Genomic DNA, 8,184 nt, shown 5'->3' with positions numbered 1-8,184 from the left:
AGGAAAACAGTAATAGTTAACCTAATCTAAAGTCAAATGTTAAAAAGGCCATTGACAATGTTCATACGTGACACAAAGCAGTAGTTCTCAATGCATGTTGAAAATCATCTGACATAACATTGCCTGGACTCCATTCATAGAGATTCTGATGTAGTTGACCTGTGGTGCAGCCAGGGAATCTGTGGCTTGTTTGTTTTGTTTATTTGCTTGACTGATTGTTTAAAGCTCCCTAGGCAATTCTAGAGGATTGCTGGAGGCAATGATATTCCTCCCAGGAAACGATCTGTAATGGCCAACCACATATAGATATTTAAAGGCAAGAAATAGACTGCTCAAGCAATAGGACAGGGCAGTGAACTCAAAATGAGGGCATATGTGTCAGTGGGAAGGAGCTGACCAGAGGCATGAAGAATGTGCTCTATTATTATTGGGGAAAAAAGGTGCTAAAGTTGAATATTGACATTAGATCATCTCTTGGCAGCTGATGATGTGACTTTAGCACAGGGAATAAGATGCAGGTACCATTTTATTTTTCTTTATTTTTATACACTTTTAAGCTTTTGTTGGTCTTAGTCTCTGGTCGCTAATATTTAACTTTCATTTTCAAGCTTTAAATTATGTGTACATATACTCGTTGCATAAACTTACATATACTGTTCATATGGTTTAACATGTTAACATACCTTCATGATTTCTTTATGTCAAAATGTAAGTATTGGCATCTAGAATCCACTCCTCACTGTAATTGTAGATATCATTCATTGACAACTTACTATGTGCTACATTCATAAGATACATTCTCTTAGTTAATTCTAACAGTCTCTGAGTTAGAAATTTATGTCTCTATTTTGCATGTGAAAACCCAAGGCTCAAAAAATTAGGTCTATTGCTTGCGGGCTTAAAATCCTGGTATTTAACACAATCTCTCTGACTCCAAAATCTGGGCTATTAAACTCAAATAATTTTGATTTGTTTTGACTTATTTTATTATTGTTGCTTTAAATCCTTAATTTTAACTATTTTAGTGTTCTTTATTTTTATATACTTTTAAGCTATTAGTACACTTATTCTCTTTGTGCTAATATTTAAATTTTATTTTCAGATTTTAGGTTTACCCTTTATACTCATATCTTTATTTTTTACACCTTTTATATATTTTTAATTGAATATTAAATTCATCATATATATCAACTTTTGTTATTAAAATTCAATTATGAACTTTCTGTACATTACTTATTTTAATTTTATCTTATAATACTACTAGTTCTTAGATTTAATCAATTTTCTCATAGTTCTATATAACTATTTTTTTTCTTTTTATTGTTTTCTTCATTTTTCTTTTCTCAAGTTTTAATTTTTTTCTGATGACAGGCAAAAGATGGAAAGCCCATTTGACAGCTAGGAATTCTGGGAGACTCTATTCTTTATTTGTCCATTTATTGAATACCTACTATAAGAAAATATCAGTGAACAAAACAGAAAAGACAGTCCTCTTCCTGGTGGAGAAATATACGTTACAGTATATTAGAAAGTTGCATGTTTACATATTCTATAGAAACAATGGAGAATTATTTGGAAATTTTTAAATAGGGTAGCAGCATAGGTCTATTGAAAAGGGGAAATTTGGGCAAGGATGTATGTAAGTGATATTAAGGATATATATTTTAGATGGAGGAAGTATCAGAGGCAGGTGTGCTGGGGCAGAGAAAGTGAGGAGGAGAGCTGAGAAATATGAGGTCAAAGAGATAATGGAGAACCAGATCCACAGCATGCTTTGTAGGTCTGTCTTGTATGCCATTGTAAAAATGTTGACTTTAACACTAAATGAATTGCATGTTGAATAGAAGAATGTAGTACCTGGCTTCATATTTAAAAATGGTAAGTCTAGCTGCTGTGCTTAGAAGAGACTAACTGAGGTAAGGGCAGAAGCAGGGAGATAATTTATGAAATGACAGATTCCAGGTGGTTGACATCTAGTTATATTTAAAGCAGGATCAAAAGAATTTCCTGATGGATTGGATCAGGTATATGATAAGAAAAAGATAAGAGTTAAGTACACCATAAAGCTTCTCATGCATTTAAAAAAATATTTTTAATTGTACTATAGTTGCTTTACAATGTTGTGTTAGTTTCTACTGTACAGCAAAGTGTATCAGCTATACGTATACATATATCCTCTCTTTTGGATTTCCTACTCATTTAGGTCACCACAGAGCATTGAGTAGAGTCCTCTGTACTATACAGTAGGTTCTCATTAGTTATCTATTGTATACATAGTATCAGTAGTGTATATATATCAATCCCAATCTCCCAATTCATCTCACCCCCTCCCCTTTCCTCCTTGGTATCCATACATTTGTTGTCTACATCTGTGGCTCATTTCTACTTTGTAAACAAGATCGTCTATACCAATTTTTTCAGATTCCACATATATGCACTAATATACAATATTTGTTTTTCTCTTTCTGACTCACTTCACTCTGTATGGCACTCTCTAGGTCCATCCACATCTCTACAAAAGACCAAATTTCGTTCCTTTCTATGGCTGAATAATATTCCACTGAATATATGTACCATTTTTATTCTTCTGCCCAAACTGATCTTCATTATTTCTCTTTTACAAACTGTTCCCCATGAATCACTGGGATTCTTTTTGAGTGTCTTAAGTCAATTAAGTCAATTTTAAATGGCCTTTATTATAAATAGAGAGTTTGAACTATAGCATAATCAGAGCTTGTTCATTTCTCTAATTTATTTCACTGTGTTCTTTACCAGTACATTCAATACACCTTTTCTTCTTCTAGTCAATTAAGCGATATACTATTCAACTATTCCATCTTATATATCTTGCTAGGCCTGTGGAACTCTTAATTAAATGGTATGGTTTCTTAACAGCCTACAATGTCTAGTCATAGGAGAAGGAGCACATTTTAAAAATAATATAGCTGGAAATGTAAATATGATGAAACTATAAACATATAGCTCAAGAAAGCCAAACAGAAGAGAAATATTATGAAAAGTACACCAAGGCACATTATAATGGAAAGGATCCAAAATCTGTGATAGAGATATTAAAAGCATCCAAAGACAAAAACACAAAGAAACAAAGATAGAGATGACAACACATTTATCACTAGAAACTAGGCAAGCAAAAAGAGAGGGGAACAGCCTCTTTAAAGGATTGAAAAAAAATTTGTCACCATAAAATTTTATACTGGGAAAAAATCTTTCAAAAAGAAGGCAGAAAAATTACTTTTTCAGACTTTCAAAAGTTGGAACAATACATCATTAGCAGACCCATACTTTAAGATGTTAAAAAAATCCTTCAGAAACATAGAAAATAATACTAGATGGGAATATGAATGTACTCCTAGAATAGAATCAGAAATGATGATTTTATTGGTAAATTATATGAGATTTTCTCACTTTTTAAATATCTTTAAAAGATAATCAACTAGTTAAATACAGATAATAACAGTATATTGTGTGAAATGTATGACATGACCACAAAGTTTGGGTGGGGAGATGTGCAAATATACCAGTATAAGTTTATTAAACTATAGGTTAAGTGTCACAATATCCCTTGAAGACAAATTATAAGATAAAGATGTATAAGTCATAAAGCAAGCACTAAAATAACAGAAAGTCACAGCTGCTAAGCTAGAGAATGGAATTATACAATTTATTCAGTTAATTTCCCCCAAAAGGAAACCGTGAAAGGAAAAAGAGAACAAAGAAGAGCTAGGATAGCTAGAAAATAAACAGGAAGATGATAGATTGATACTTAATCATATCAGTAATTACATTAAATGTAAATCACCTCAATTCAGCAAGTAAAGGTAGAGATTGTTCCAGTAGATGCACTTTTGCACAATATGAAATAAACTTTGTTCTCTGCCTCCAACCATATAAATTTTTTTAGCTCAAAATGGAACATAGAATTTAATGTAAAATCTAAAATTCTAAAACTTTTGAAGAGACATAGAAGCAACCTTTGTGACCTTAGATTGGATTAGGCAAATAACAAATTGAAAAATTAGACTTCATCCAAATTAAAACCTCCTGTTCTTGAATAGGTGCTGTTAAGAGAATGAAAGATAAGCCAGACGATTAAAAAAACGCTAATCATTTGTCTAATAAAAGACATGTATCCTGCATATATAAAGAACTCTCAAAACCCAACAATAAGAAAAAAATAATTCAGCTTCAAATGGGCAAATGATTTGAAGATATTTTATCAAAGAAGATATATATTGAGATGGCAAATAAGCATGTGAAAAAGGCTCAACAGCACTAGTCATTAGGGAAATAAAAATTAAAACCACAATGAGATGTGGTAACATACCTACTTGAATGGCTAAAATGGAAAAGGCTGACCATAATAATTGTTGGAGAGGAGGGACTCAAACACTTCTGTTGAGTATGTGAAATATAATTATGCTAAATGATGGAATCCAGACAAAAAAGTAAAGAATGTATGATTCTATTTATATAAAATTCTAGGAAATGCAAACTGTGGTATAGTGATAGGAAGATCAGTAGTTTCCTAGGGATGTGGCAGGAGGAATGGGGATGTGAGGAAGGAAATGATTACCTAGGGCATGAGAAAACATGGGGAGTGATGTTCATGTTCAGCATTTTTATTGTGGTGGTAGTTTCATGGGTATATACATAGGCCATAACATCAAACATTTTGAGCACGTGATTTATTGAATGTCAGTTATACCGTAACAATGCTGGTTTTAAAAAAAATTTAAAGTGATTCACCTGATTTTACTTATTTCTCCAAGTAAAGACATTACTCTGCCTCCTCTCTCATTGAGGCAAAATGACCTATATATATATATATTTTTTTTTTTTTTTTGAAATTAACACTGTTGGGAGGAGCTTAATCTTCAGCCCAGAGGTCCAGCCCCCTCAACCCCGGAGGTGGTCCTTATAGCAATGCTTTGATAATCTCCCCCCACCCCCGTCTTAAAAACAACTTGGTAGCCTTCTCTACTGCGTTTTCCCTCTCCCACCCTTCCTCCCCTGCGCGGAGGACCGACTCGGCCCCTTCCGGAAACACCCGAAGCGACTTCTAGTCAAAAAATTACACTTCACGCTCCACCAACCTAACCCTGGCCAACGCTTTTGGGGTCGACCTCGCGGGTAGTCGAAAGGGGCGCTCGTTTTTATATCCCGATTCCCCCCCACCCACCTAACCCCAGCGTTCGGAGACACGCAACCCCAGGGTCAAGGAAGTGGGCGGAGTCCTGTTTTGGCGCCAGCCACTACTGCTGCAAAGCAGGAAAAACCTCCGTCGAGGAGACTTCGGTCACGGGCCTCACCGCCCCCTTCCCTCTCCCTCCCCTCCCCTCCCCTCCGGGGACCACCAGGCGCCAAGCCACGAACGGTAAACGCCACTCGACCTATATTTTTAAAAATATATTTCGGGTACTTTTCTAATTTTTGTTAAGGAAATGTTTCCAATTGGGTTCTTTGATGTAATTCCCCATTCTCTGCCATAATGTGTCATAAATGCTTATAGTTCTGCTAATTGTAGTTATGTATATCTTTTTTAATTTAAGCAGTGCTAAAGCATGCTTATTGATTCAGTTATTCTCAAGGATGTTTGATGTTCATCAAACATCAAATATAAATTGTTTCATGATATCTAATTGATTGTTAATTCTGAATAAATTGGTATGTCCTAACACACCCAAATGTGGTGATATTAGCAAAGGATTAAGACATTAAGTATTAAAAAGTGAAAGAGTTTTAACACAAAGTTGTAAATCAACTATACTTCCAAAAAAAAAGTGAATTAAGCATCCCAAATGTCTTTATGATAAAGCTCCACAAATTATTAGGTCCTCCTGTGAATTACTGATACTCATTTTCATTTCAAAGCCTAGTCCTGTGACTTTTTTCTTTTCTTTTTTTTTTGGTAAGGTTTTAAAGTGTAATCATGCAATCTAAAGCAGCATGTGCTACATCTACCTAAGGAACTCATTTACTGAGCCCTGCCATCTGAACAGCAGGGAGCTAAGTTCCCTGAAGTGCCTCTAAGCATTTCAGGCTCAATGAGTCAAGAATAAATCAAACCCAGCCTCTGTGAAAACAAACACCTGCCAGATAAACCTACTAATGGGTGGTTAACAATTGGCAGTCCTGCCCCATCTCCATGATACTAGCACACTGTCACACTTAAATCTCAATTGTAGCAAACTGTACTAGGATATTGAGCCTAAAAGAAAATGATTTCCCTTGATCATTTCATATTATTTTGTGAGAAGAGAGGATAAGGGAATCCAGTCAGAATACCAATGGAGAGAATGGTGAAAAGTTGTAGAAAGAGGAAATCATCTTCTGATAAATCTACAGTTCATTTTAAATATACACAGGGGAACCAATGCTGTCATTTTACCTCAGTATTCAAATACTATTCAAAGTGATGCGTTAGTTTCACTTAATATTAATTGAACCATGCCACTTTATTTTTTTAATATTTTTATTGGAGTATAATTGCTTTACAATGTTGTGTTATTTTCTGTTGTACAACAAAGTGAATCAGCTATAAGTATCCCCATATCCCCTCCCTCTTGAGCCTCTCTCCCATCCTCCCTATCCCACCCCCCCTAGGTTATCACAAAGCATTGAGTTGATCTCCCTGTGCTGTGGAGCAGCTTCTCATTAGCCATCCATTTTACATTTGGTAGTGTATATATGTCAATGCTACTCTCTCACTTCATCCCAGCTTCCCCTTCCCTGCCGTGTCCTCAAGTCCATTCTCTACGTCTGCATCTTTATTCCTGCCCTGCCACTAGGTTCATCAGTACCGTTTTTTTAGATTCCATATATGTGCGTTAGCATATGGTATTTGTTTTTCTCTTTCTGACTTACTTCACTCTGTATGATAGACTCTAGGTCCATCCACCTCATTACAAATAACTCAATTTGTTCCTTTTTTTGCGTGCCACTTTATTATAGCTCTTTTTGTAAACAGGAGAATAAAATGCAAAGTAGGAATTCATTGCACATAAAAGAAGCCTCATTCTTTAGTCTAGATAGAGTGCTGTGTGGGAAATGAGAAGGTTTCCCACTACATAATTTTGTATCCAAGGAACAGGAAAGAGCAGCTAACCTTCCCTTCATAGGTGGGATTCAGTGAGAGGTAGTCTCTGTATACACGTCCTCTGTGGATGGAGGGGAAGGACGAAGATAACAGGAGAGACTGGCAGAGGGTGTGGTTAGATGGAAAAGGTCAGGTTGCAGTCTCCACTTGTCTCCCAGTTTGTTTAAGTCTTCAAATTTTGTGATATAGGTTACCATCAGTTTCTCAACCCTGAAGACACAGAAGTTACATGAGAGTGGGTCTGTCTACTTCCCAGAGACTGTATCAGCATGGGACAAAGAAATGGGGCCATTAAAGGAATGACAACATAACCCTGACAGACAGCTCAGAAAGCACATACAACTGATTTCCCAGGGGTATCTTCGGCATAGAGGGATTTATGTCAAACATGATCTACACCAGACTATAGGTTTTTAACAAATGATTGGAGGTTCTTCCTAAAACAGAAGATAACAAGAAAAGTTGACGATGTTAATCAACAGAGAAGGACCAGTGCCCAAATGCACATTGACCCTTCCCTTACATAATAATGTTGCCTAAAGCTTCCCCTGGAATCCAGGGGAAAGGAGAGAGGGAAGAACCTTCAAGAGGGGAGACAATCCTCATGTGAAGATGAAATTTTCATTGACTAAGTTGTGAACTAGGTATTGATTTTTAATGCCTGAGATATTTAGTAAACTAAAACGAAAATAGAAAAAAGAGTCACAGAATTTAACTGATGATATCAGAATGAGTTAGAGCAAATTGCCCTAAATAGAGTGAGGAGTAGAAAACAAACTTACTTTTTGTCCTTCCATTCTAAGGAAAACACAGTTTTCGGAAATTTTACACCCTAAATATCTCCCTTATTTGTTCCATTGTTTTATCCTCAGAGCAACTGCTTTGGTTCAGGCTTCTTAAACTCTTCTGTCAGGCCACAAATTCTTAACCTTTAATCTCAGTTTTTTCTAATCCACTGTTCACATGGGATTTGGAATTTATTTTATGGGAAATGAAGAAATATAAGTCAAATATTTTTGTTTTATTTTTGCCTTCTTTTAGAAAGTCTTATGATTAGTTTTTCATTC

This window comes from Balaenoptera borealis (genome assembly GCF_965194805.1).
Source record: "Balaenoptera borealis genome assembly, chromosome: 1".
Lineage (NCBI taxonomy): Eukaryota > Metazoa > Chordata > Mammalia > Artiodactyla > Balaenopteridae > Balaenoptera > Balaenoptera borealis.
Note: the sequence above shows the minus strand (reverse complement) of the source record.